The 12,573-nt window shown below is 35.7% G+C and overlaps 1 non-coding gene across 1 annotated transcript; it reads left to right on the top strand.

Annotated features, from left to right (window-relative positions):
* Nucleotides 1-231: 231 nt before the first annotated feature.
* Nucleotides 232-335, top strand: LOC112793940 (small nucleolar RNA R71). Its single transcript, XR_003198626.1, has one exon. It is a non-coding gene; the product is annotated as a small nucleolar RNA R71 (small nucleolar RNA).
* Nucleotides 336-12,573: the final 12,238 nt, after the last annotated feature.

Below are 12,573 nucleotides of genomic sequence, written 5' to 3'. Positions count from 1 at the left end.
ATACCTGAATTCATAGAAAAATACACAAACTCATAGTAAAGTCCAGAAATGTGAATTTTGCTTTAAAACTAATAAAAATATACTAAAAAGTGAATAAAACATAGTAAAAACTATATGAAAAAACAATGCCAAAAAGTGTATAAATTATCCACTCATCAGTGGTCCAATGACATCTTGGATGACTCAGACAGACCATCATAGAATACACATATGATGCTCTATTCTGGAAACATGTCAGAAGGACACCTTTTGGTTAATTGCTTGTATCTTTCCCAAGTCTCATAGAGGGATTCACCTTCCTCCTGTCTGAAGGTTTAGACATCCACTCTGAGCTTACTCATCTTTTGAGGTGGAAAGAATTTGGTTAAGAAAGCATTGACCAGCTTATCCCAAGAGTTCAGGCTTTCTCTAGGTTGTGAGTCCAACCATGTCCTAGCTTTGTCTCTTACAGCAAAGGAGAAAAGCATAAGTCTGTAGACCTCGGGATCAACCCCGTTGGTCTTAACAGTATCACAGATATGCAAGAATTCATATAAGAATTGATGAGGATCTTCTGATGGAAGTCCATGAAACTTGCAGTTCTGTTGCATTAGAAAAACTAATTGAGGCTTAAGCTCAAAGTTGTTTGCTCCAGTGACAGGAATTGAGATGATTCTTCCATAGAAGTTGGAAGTTGGTGCAGCATAGTCACCAAGCATCTTCCTTGCATTGTTGTTATTATTTTCGGCTGCCATTTCTTCTTCTTTTTCAAAAATTTCTGTCAGGTCCTCTCCAGAGAGTTGTGCTTTAGCTTCTCTTAGCTTCCTCTTCAGAGTCCTTTCAGGTTCAGGATCGGCTTCAACAAGAATATCCTTATCCTTGTTCCTGCTCATGTGAAATAGAAGGGAACCGAAAAGAAGAGGAATCCTCTATGTCACAGTATAGAGATTCCTTTATGTGAGTAGAAGAAAAGAAGAATAGAAGAATGAGGTAGGGAGAAAATAAAGAGAATTCGAACACAGAGAGGGAGAGTGGGTTCGAATTTTGAGAAGAGAAGTGTTAGTAAATGAATAAAGTTGTTAGTGGTTTTTGAAAATTAGAGAGAGAAAAGTAGTTAGGTGGTTTTGAAAAATAAGAAATAGTAAACTTTTAAAATCAAAACAAAACAAACAATTAATTAATTGAAATATGTTTGAAAATCAAATTTTTGAAAAGATAAGAAGTTAGAAAAAGATTTTGAAATTAAGTTTTGAAAAAGATAAGATTTGAAAAAGATTTAAAAAAAAGATTTGATTTTTTAAAAAATTAAAATTGATAACTTGACTAACAAGAAACTAAAAGATATGATTCTAGAATTTAAAGATTGAACCTTTCTTAAACAAGAAAGTAACAAACCTGAAATTTTTTGAATCAAATCCTTAATTGTTATCAAGGTTTTCGAAAATATGAAATAAAAATAGGAAGAAGATTTTGAAAATCAATTTTTAAAATTTTCGAAAATATTAAGAAGAAAAATGAAAAAGATTTGACTTTTGAAAAAGATTTGAAAAGATAAAAAAAAAAATTAAATTGAAATTTTGACTTGACAAAAAAGAAACAACTAAATTTTAAAATTTTTTGACTAAGTCAACCCAAAATTTCAAAATTTATGAGTAAGATAAGGAAAAGATATTTTTTTATTTTTGAATTTTAATGAAGAAAGAGAAAAACAACAAAATGACTTAATACATGAGAATTTAAGATCAAAACAAAGAAAACATGCAAGAACACTTTCAATGTGAAGATGAACACCAAGAACACTTTGAAGATTATGATGAACATCGAGACCTTATGTTTTTGAAAAATTTTTAAGAAAAGAAACACATGCAAGATACCAAACTTAGAAATTTTTAAACTTTTGACTATAAAAATTCAAAAATGCAAATGAAAAACAAAAAAAAAGACACAAAACAAGAAAATCACAAAATCAAACAAAGGCAATCATCAAGAACAACTTGAAGATCAAGAAGAACATATGCATGAGTTTTGAAAAATGCTAAAAAAATAAAAACATGCAATTGACACCAAACTTAAAATTTGACACTAGACTCAGACAAGAAACACAAAAATTTTTTGGTTTTTATGATTTTATTAATTTTTTTAAAAAATTTTCGAAATTTAGAAAAAAAAATTTGAAAGATTTTTTTTTTGAAAAATCTTTAAAAATAGAACAGGATAAAAATTACCTAATCTAAGCAACAAGATGAACTGTCAGTTGTCCAAACTCGAACAATCCCCGGCAACGGCGTCAAAAACTTGGTACACGAAATCGTGAGTTTACACTTCTCTCACAACTCCGCGCAGCTGACTAGCAAGTGCACTAGGTCGTCCAAGTAATACCTTACGTGAGTAAGGGTCGATCCCACGGAGATTGTCGGCTTGAAGCAAGCTATGGTCATCTTGTAAATCTCAGTCAGGCGGATTCAAATGGTTATGAGGTTTTGATAATTAAAAGAGAAATAAAACATAAAATAGGATAGAGATACTTATGCAATTCATTGGTAGGAATTTCAGATAAGCGTATGGTGATGCTTTGTTCCCTCTGAGCCTCTAGTTTCCTATTGTCCTTATCCAATCATGCGTACTCCCTTCCATGGCAAGCTGTATGTTGGTGGATCACTGTTGTCAATGGCTACCATCCGTCCTCTCAGTGAAAACATGTCTGCTACGGTTTCCCGCATGGCTAATTAACTGTCGGTTCTCGATCGTGTCGGAATAAGATCCATTGATCCTTTTGCACACTGTCACTACGCCCAACAATCACGAGTTTGAAGCTCGTCACAGTCATTCTATCCCAGATCCTACTCAAAATACCACAGACAAGGTTTAGACTTTCCGGATCTCAAGAATGCTGCGAATTGATTCTAACTTATACCACAAAGACTCTGATCTCACAGTCAGGAGAGGCAACCATGCGTCGTGAACTATGAGGCTAAGAGATACACACTCAAGCTCTCGCAGATAGAACGGAGGTGGTTGTCAGGTACGCATTCATAAGGGAGGATGATGATGAGTGTCACGGATCATCACATCCATCAGGTTGAAGTATGAGTGAATATCTTAGAACAAGAATAAGCGTGAATTGAATAAAAAAATAATAGTATTTTGCATTAAAGGAACAGCAGAGCTCCACACCATAATCTATGAGGTGTCGAAACTCCACCGTTGAAAATACATAAGTGATGAAGGTCCAGGCATGGCCGAATTGCTAGCCCCCAAAACGTGATCAAGAGATCAAAAGTGATCCAAAGATAGTCTCAAAAATGATCTAAAGATATCAATACAATAGTAAAAAGTGCTATTTATACTAAACCAGTAAACTAGGTTTACAGAAATCCACTTGCAGGAACTACTTGGTGTGTTTTTGGGCTGAGCATTGAAGCTTTCACGTGCATAGGCTCTTCTTGGAGTTTAAACGCCAGTTTTGGTGCTAGTTTGGGCATTTAACTCCAGCTTTGGTGCCAGTTCTAGCGTTTTACGCCAGAAAAGGGTCTCTGGGGGCGTTTGGACGCCAATTTGGGCCATCAAATCTCTGGCAAAGTATGGACTATTATACATTGCTGGAAAGCCCAAGATGTCTACTTTCCAACGCAGTTGCGAAAGCGCCAATTGGGCTTCTGTAGCTCCAGAAAATCCACTTCGAGTGCAGGAAGGTCAGAATCCAACAGCATCTTCAGTCCTTTCTCAGCCTCTGAATCAGATTTTTGCTCAAGTCCCTCAATTTCATCCAGAAAATACCTGAAATCACAGAAAAACACACAAACTCATAGTAAAGTCCAGAAATGTGATTTTTGCATAAAAACTAATAAAAATATACTAAAAAGTAACTAAAACATATTAAAAACTATGTAAAAACAATGCCAAAAATTGTATAAATTATCCACTCATCACAAGGCTAGGCTCAAGTGCAAAAGCACTCCTTCAAAGCTCAATGTTCTGAGCATCAATGATTAGAGAGTCAAGAAAGGAAACAAATGAGCTTAATAAAGTCCTCTAATTTAATGCTTGTGGTGCTTATGTATCAAGTGGTAATACTTGAAAACAAAGCATTTAGAATCGTAGCTTTGTTATCAACTCATGGGGTAAAGCACCCAAAAGAAAAAACTAATAAGAAATTCAAAAGCTTGTTTCAAGGAAGAAATATAAGGAAAAGATTTCATAAATTGAGCTAGATAGAAGCATCAATCATTTACATTTCTTTTGTGATTGTAGCATGTATAGAAAACTAGCCAACTATGAACATTGAGTTGCTATTCTTCTTACCTTGGATTGTCAATCTTTATTGAATGATTCTTTTCTTGCTTGGGGACAAGCAAGATTTAAGTTTGGTGTTGTGATGACATGTCATCATGTCATATTTTTCTATGCTTTTTCATACAAGAAATTGATAATTAGTGCTTAAATATTGCATTCTTTTGTGCTCAAATGGTATATTTCTTTGATGTTTTGATTTTATAAATTTTGTAGGAAATAAGAAGAAAAAGAAGCAAAAAAAGCACAAAATAAGCTAAAAAGAAGAAAAGAGGAATTCTGGGCATGCTTTGAAGATTGAGCACACTTTGGAACCTTAGGCCACGCTGATGGGTTGGAATCGGATTCCAACACCAAACTCATCGGCAAGTGTACCGGGTCACATCAAATAGTAATTACTCACAAGAGTGAGGTCGATCCCACAGGGATTGATGGATCAAGCAACTTTAGTAGGTGATTAGTTTAGTCAAGCTAACATTAGTGAATTGAAGTGAAATTGAAGCAACAGAATGTAAATAGCAGTGAATTTAAAGTTGCAGAAAGTAAGTGAGCAGAATCTTAAAGAGCAAGAAATGTATATTGACAGAATCTTAAATGACAAGAAATGTAAATTGCATCAAATGTAAAGGGGGCTGGGTGTTGGAAAGTAAAGGAGGTAATAGATCAATCAATCAGAACAATTGCATAAAATGTAAAAGAGCAAGAAAGTAAATCAAGCTCAATGTGAATGTGAAATTGCGGAAGAAAATTGCTCAGAATTGCAGGAAGAGTAAATAAAGTTCAATGAAAAAGTTGAATTGCAGAAGAACAGAATTGCAGATTTGCAGGAAAAGTAAATTTGGATCTCAACAATTTCTAATGTAAACTTGTAGAAAGTAAATTTGCTAGAAAGAAAAGTGTAGCAGAGAATTTTAGAAATTGAAAATTTGCATAAGCCAACTTGAATTCAATTGTAACAGAAATGTAAAATTGCAGAAGAGGAAAAGAAAGCTAAGTTCTCTACCAGAGCCTTCTACCCTACTCCTAATGCTCTCTACCAGAGCCATCCTTCTTTCTAAAATGGAACAGATGCCTTTTTATAGGCTTTTATAAAATTAAAATGAAAATAAAAATAAAAGCAAATTACAATTAAATGAAATTCTTAATCTAATTATTTCTTGTGCCTTTGAGTGATAATGTGGACTTTGCTTATTTTAGATTTGAAGAGAAATGAGTCCGCTTGGCCTTGGTTCAATTTGGTTTCGTGTGTGGAAACCTTTCAGGGAGCGCTCAGTAAAGTAACATGCGTGACAAGCATTCTTCGTAGTGCTCCTTCGAACCATGGTGGCTTCAATTTGAACCAATTTTCTCAGCAAAGTGGCTCATTTGATGAAAGTAGCGTAGCGCTTCATGCCTTGAGGAAAGGCTCCCTCTTCGAGCCTTGGCCATTTCATTTTGGCCAATTTTCCTTTGTGCCAAGCCTTGCTTTTTCTTTGTGGCAACCCCGAAAAAGTGAAAAGATTGAACGGAGCGCCCTTGCTTCCTTGGCTTTGGTGAAGCGCTCCGTTGCAACAATTCACGTAGCGCTCTCATGCTTCCTTGAAGCCAGATAAAGTGAAAATAATGAACCGAGCGCTCCCTGCTTTGCTTGCTTGCATAGCGTTTTCTTGCTTTAATGAACGCTACGTTCATTCATGGATTGGCTTTGCTTTTAACGCCTTTGGCTTAATAATGCATGCATTCATTTTGTTAATTAATAATGCCAATTATGCATTAACGAAAGCTTTCATCCATTGGCATTAACAATTATATGCTCCATGCATGCATTATATACTTAGTAATGCAAGATTTGTTCTTTTGCCAATGCATTTACTTTAATTAATAATGCATTACGTGCATGCTTGCATTGGCCTTGTTAATTAATACTAATGCATTGCATAAATAATTAAATGCATGCATACATTAACGCATGATAAATCAAGATAGCATGTTTATTAATTATTAATGCATGCATAAGCATTATGCATATGCCAAGGCTTTCATGATCATGGGCCACGCTTTGTCGCTTTTTAAAAGCGTGGCCTAAGGTTCCAAAGTGTGCTCAACTTTAAAGTTTGTCCCAAAATCATTATTTTCTTCTTTTGAACTGATTTTGTGCTATTTTGCTTCTTTTTCCACTTATTTCATACAAAAATTTATAAAATCAAAAGATCAAGGAAATATACCATTTAAGCACAAAAGAATGCAATATTTAAGCACTAATCATCAATTTTTTGTATAAAAAAGCATAGAAAAACATGACATGTTGACATGTCATCACAACACCAAACTTAGACCTTGCTTGTCCCCAAGAAAGAAAAGAATCATGCAATAAAGATTGACAATCCAAGGTAAGAAGAATAGCAACTCAATGTTCATGGTAGGCTAGTTTTCTATGCATGCTACAATCACAAAAGAAATGTAAATGATTGATGTTTCTATCTAGCTCATTTTATGAAATCTTTTCTTTATATTTCTTCCTTGAAACAAACTTTTCATTGTCTTATTAGCTTCTCCTTTTTGGTGCTTTACCCCATGAGTTGATAACAAAGCTACGACTTCTAAATGCTTTGTTTTCAAGTGTTACCACTTGATACATAAGCACCACAAGCATTTAATTAAAGGACTTCTTTAAGCTCATTTGTTTCTTTTCTTAACTCTCTAATCATTGATGCTCAGAGCCTTGAGCTTTGAGGGATTGCATTTGCACTTGAGCCTAGCCTTGACTTTAAGTGTTTTGTTTTCAACCTTTTTGCTTGATACATAAACACCATAAGTACTTAACAAATGAATTGTCATTGGTACTCAGAGCCTTCAGCTTTCTCATTCTTTCCCTTTTTCTTTTCTTGCCTTAATTTGCAATTGCTTCTTCAAAGTTTTCATGATTTCAAAAGATTTCACAAAATGTACTAGATGAAAACTTCAATTAAATAAAATCTAATGAAATTGAGCAACATTTAATCATACTAGCCTTCCAATACTTGTATGCACATGCTAAGTTCTTCTTTAATGCCTTGTTTGTTTATGATCATGATGCTTTTTTTTGCTTTTGAATTCACAAAACTCAAGTTGGTAGTTATAATGCCATAGCAACATGTTACAGATCAAAATTCAAACTATGCTTATTCATACTACACATGCATACAGAGAAGACAAAGACAATCATGCAATTTAAAGTGCTGGAAACAAATGAGAGGAAAAGGAACTTTACAACCTTGTAGTTCATCTTCTCTATTGTTGTCATTTTCCTCCCATTCTTCCTCTTTCCTTGCCAAACTCAGAATGCTTGCTCATCCTCAAGCAGTAATTAGAACAATGGCTATGGGGCTCAGATGGATCATGAGTGTCTCACACAATGAAATGTTAGTGGTACATGTGTTTAAGCAAGCAAAATAATCATCAAGGCACATGAAACAGAGACATTGTGATTGCAAACTTAAAAGGGTGTGCATGATACATTGCATAAAGAATGAGTGGCACACCAAACTTAGTGTGACACTTTCACTTGAAATTGATGCAAGTATCTAGTAAGGATTAGAACCAAATTTTGTTGCATAGCAACACCAAACTTAGAATGCAATCATATGTCAATTTATTTGAATTAAAACTAAGCAAATGAAACTGCTGTATGTTAAATACAATCACCAAGCCAAGAATCTGTCATGAATAAGGGTCTCTTGGTGATGTATTAACAAAAACAGTTAATAGAAGAAAGCATTAAAAACAAGGAAATGACTAAAACAAAGAGAAAACTAAAATTGTCTAACTAAAAGAAAGATAACACTGCAAAGGGCATTGTGATTATGCAAACAAGTGTTGTTGCTTAATGAATGGCATAGAGAATTAAGTGGTACACCAAACTTAGAATCTTAGTGTGACACTTTCATTTTTGATGCAATCATCCAAAAAGATTGAAAACAAATTGTTGCAGGGTAACACCAAACTTAGAATGTAACCATATGCCAATTTATTGAATTTAAATAAAGCAAAGAAAGAAAACAAAGCAGAGAAGAGAAATGTTACCTATGGTTGACATGTTGTTCACTTTCTTCCTCTTCTTCCAGTTTGTTAAGAGGAATGACCTCAAGGGGGGAGAAGACTCAGCCATTATCCCTTGTCTTGGCCTCTCTTCAGCAAGCTTCCTTTTGTAAATGGCTTGATTGAGCTTGCTTGCTGGATTAGGGACAGGATTGGTGCTCTTGTTAGTTGCCTTCACTTCTTCAGATTCAAGACTTGGTTGCTGTGTGATTATTGGAGTTTTATCTTCATCCAGAGCCTTTTAAATTGGTGGTTCAATGAGCTCTTCCTCTATGCACTTCTCTGCTTTAATTGAGTGTGACTTCTCTTGATTATCTTCCTCCATTCCTTCTTTACGACTTTCCATTAAGTCCTTTGGGAGGGAATCTTCATGTTCTATTGTCACTTCAATTAGCTTTTGTGAATATACAGCCTCATGGTCAATTGCCTCCACCACCTTCTCCTTCATTGAAATTTCACTTAATACAGTGGCCTCTTCTTCCTCTTCTTCACTCACAGTTTGTTCTTTATCCTTACTATTTGGCAATCCTGAATGTGTCCTCCTTTGCTCTAAGGGCCCATTAATCTTCTTGAAGAGGATTTCTTTCCAGGAGGATTGTTTGTGTCTTTCCAAGAGTTGTCCTTGTATTTTAATGACTTAGCATTGGCTTTCCAAAGATTTTTTGTACCATTGAAGGTAATCCTCAACTGCTAGTTCAAGAGATGAAGGTTGAGAGTAATTTTGGTGACTTAGATGTGTTGTGGTGAAGTTGTGTTGAGGGGTGTGGAATGAGTTTTGTGAGTTGTGGGATGAATTTTGTGGTTGGTGGGATAACTTGTATGGATCTTGGAGGAAACTTTGTGTTGAGGCATAATCAAGGGATGAACAATCTTCCAAGTATGCTCTGGCATCACAATCAAGTGATAATGTCCTTGAATAATTAGAATGTGAATCATTGCATTTCCCTTCCCAGCCATCATTTGTGTACGTGCCATCACAGTATGAGTCACTTTGTGGCTCTGGGAAATATTTCATTTCACTTGATTGTTCATACTTCCTCATTCATTGTTGATACTCCCATCCACCATGAGGATAATGATATGAATCATTTTGTGGTGGTAGTTGGTATCCCATATGATTCTCTTGCTCATCTTGTGTCTCTAAAGCAAATCTCCATGGATTGGGGTGCTCAGAATTTGTATTTTCTTGGTGATATTCCCAGTCACCATTAGAGATTGGTGATGGTGGGTAATATCCCATAAAATTTGTTTGATCATAAGTTAAGTTGAACTCCATTTGAGTTTTGTAAAACACACAACCAGTGAAAACTGAAATTACTCATATCAGAGATGAAAATTTCTTAGTGAGGCAAAAACACAAACACCTTGGTTTCAACTTAAAATAGAGAACAAAACAAAAAAAATGCTTGATCTAGACTTCTCACCCACTTAATCATTGTCGATCTAATCAATCCCCGGCAACGGCGCCAAAAACTTGATGGGTTGGAATCAGATTCCAACACCAAACTCACCGGCAAGTGTACCGGGTCGCATCAAGTAGTAATTACTCACAAGAGTGAGGTCGATCCCACAGGGATTGATGGATCAAGCAACTTTAGTGGGTGATTAGTTTAGTCAAGTTAACATTGGTGAATTGAAGTGAAATTGAAGCAACAGAATGTAACTAGCAGTGAATTTAAAGTTGCAGAAAGTAAGTGAGCAGAATCTTAAATAGCAAGAAATGTAAATTGACAGAATCTTAAATGACAAGAAATGTAAATTGCATCAAATGTAAAGGGGGCTGGGTGCTGAAAAGTAAAGGAGGCAATAGATCAATCAATCAGAAAAATTGCATAAAATGTAAAGGTGCAAGAAAGTAAATCAAGCTCAATGTGAATGTGAAATTGCAGAAGAGAATTGCTCAGAATTGCAGGAAGAGTAAATCAAGCTCAATGGAAAAGTTGAATTGCAAGAGAACAGAATTGCAGATTTGCAGGAAAAGTAAATTTGGATCTTAACAATTTCAAATGTAAACTTGCAGAAAGTAAATTTGTAAGAAAGAAAAGTGTAGCAGAGAATTTCAGAAATTGAAAATTTGCATAAGCCAACTTGAATTCAATTGTAACAAAAATGTAAAATTGCAGAAGAGGAAAAGAAAGCTAAGCTCTCTACCAGAGCCTTTTACCCTACTCCTAATGCTCTCTAGCAGAGCCAGCCTTCTTTCTAAAATGGAACATATGCCTTTTTATAGGCTTTTACAGAATTAAAATGAAAATAAAAATAAAAACAAATTACAATTAAATGAAATTCCTAATCTAACTATCTTTTGTGCCTTTGAGTGATGATGTGGGCTTTGCTTGCTTTAGATTTGAAAAGAAATGGGTCCGATTGGCCTTGGTTCAATTTGGTTTGGTGTGTGGGAACCTTCCACAGGAGCGCTCAGTGAAGTAACCAAACGTAGCGCTGCCTTTGCTTTGTGCCTTGGCTCATTTGATGCGTGACAAGCATTCTTCATAGCGCTCAGTTAACTAGTTTAACTTAGCGCTAAGGGGGGGAGGGGGGAGGGGGGCGGGGGCCTCCCCTTCGAACCATGGTGGCTTCAATTTGAACCAATTTCCTCAGCAAAGTGGCGCTCAGACGATGAAAGTAACGTAGCGCTTCATGCCTTGAGGAAAGGCTCCCTCTTCGAGCCTTGGCCATTTCATTTTGGCAAATTTTCCTTTGTGCCAAGCCTTGCTTTTTCTTTGTGACAAGCCCGAAAAAGTGAAAAGATTGAACGGAGCGCCCTTGCTTCCTTGGCTTTGGTGAAGCGCTCCGTTGCAACAATTCACGTAGCGCTCTCATGCTTCCTTGAAGCCCGATAAAGTGAAAACAATGAACCGAGCGCTCCCTGCTTTGCTTGCTTGCATAGCGCTTTCTTGCTTTAATGAACGCTAGGTTCATTCATGGATTGGCTTTGCTTTTAACGCCTTTGGCTTAATAATGCATGCATTCATTTTGTTAATTAATAATGCCAATTATGCATTAACGAAAGCTTTCATCCATTGGCATTAACAATTATATGCTCCATGCATGCATTATATACTTAGTAATGCAAGATTTGTTCTTTTGCCAATGCATTTACTTTAATTAATAATGCATTACGTGCATGCTTGCATTGGCCTTGTTAATTAATACTAATGCATTGCATAAATAATTAAATGCATGCCATGGGCCACGCTTTTTAAAAGCGTGGCCTAAGGTTCAAAAGCGTGCTCAACTTCAAAGTGTGTCCCAAAATCATTCTTTTCTTCTTTTGAACTGATTTTGTGCTATTTTGCTTATTTTTCCACTTATTTCCTACAAAAATTTATAAAATCAAAAGATTAAGAAAATATACCATTTAAGCATAAAAGAATGCAATATTTAAGCACTAATAGAAAAACATGACATGATGACATGTCATCACACGCTTTTAAAAAGCGTGGCCCATGACCATGAAGCCATGGCATGCATTAATGCCTTATGCATGGATTTAATTAATAATGCCACCATGAACCATGCAATATCAATGCAATGGAATTATTCATGAATGAAACGCAATTGGCAAATCATGCATTACTAAGTAATATAATGCATGCATGAAGCATATAATTGTTAATGCCAATGGATGAAAGCTTACGTTAATGCATAATTGGCGTTATTAATTAACAAAGCCAATGAATGCATGCATTATTTAATCTTCTTTGCCAAAGGCGTTAAAAGCATGCAAAGCCAATCCATGAATGAACGCTAAAATGGCAGTACTAACTAATAAAGCATGCATGCATTTAATTGAGAATGAATTGAATGAATGCAACGTTAATGCATTAGTATTATTATTAAAACCATGGAAGCATGCATATAATATTATTAATACTAAGGCATTAATGAAAGCACTTATTAGTAATGCCATGAACGCAAGACAAGGAAGAGCGTTCAATTAAATAAACGCTAGCGTTCACAAAAGCAAGCATTTTCGGGCATTCACCAAGGGAAAGAAAGCACGCTCCAAGGGATAAAGAGCCTAGCGCTCAATTGAGGGAGCGCAGCGCTCAAAATTGTGAACGCTCATAGAGGCCAAGCACGCACAAAATGGCACGCCCAAAGGATGTGAACGCAACGTTCACTTTCCAAACGGAGCGCTCCCCTGGGAGTGAACCAAGCTACTCTAACCCATGCCATCAGGTACCAATCCAGATCCATATTCATTCAAAACCAAATCCAAATCAACCCATTTCATTGAAACCC

This window comes from Arachis hypogaea, chromosome 3, assembly GCF_003086295.3.
Source record: "Arachis hypogaea cultivar Tifrunner chromosome 3, arahy.Tifrunner.gnm2.J5K5, whole genome shotgun sequence".
Classification (NCBI taxonomy): domain Eukaryota; kingdom Viridiplantae; phylum Streptophyta; class Magnoliopsida; order Fabales; family Fabaceae; genus Arachis; species Arachis hypogaea.
Note: the sequence above shows the minus strand (reverse complement) of the source record. Positions and strands in the feature narration are given on the sequence as shown.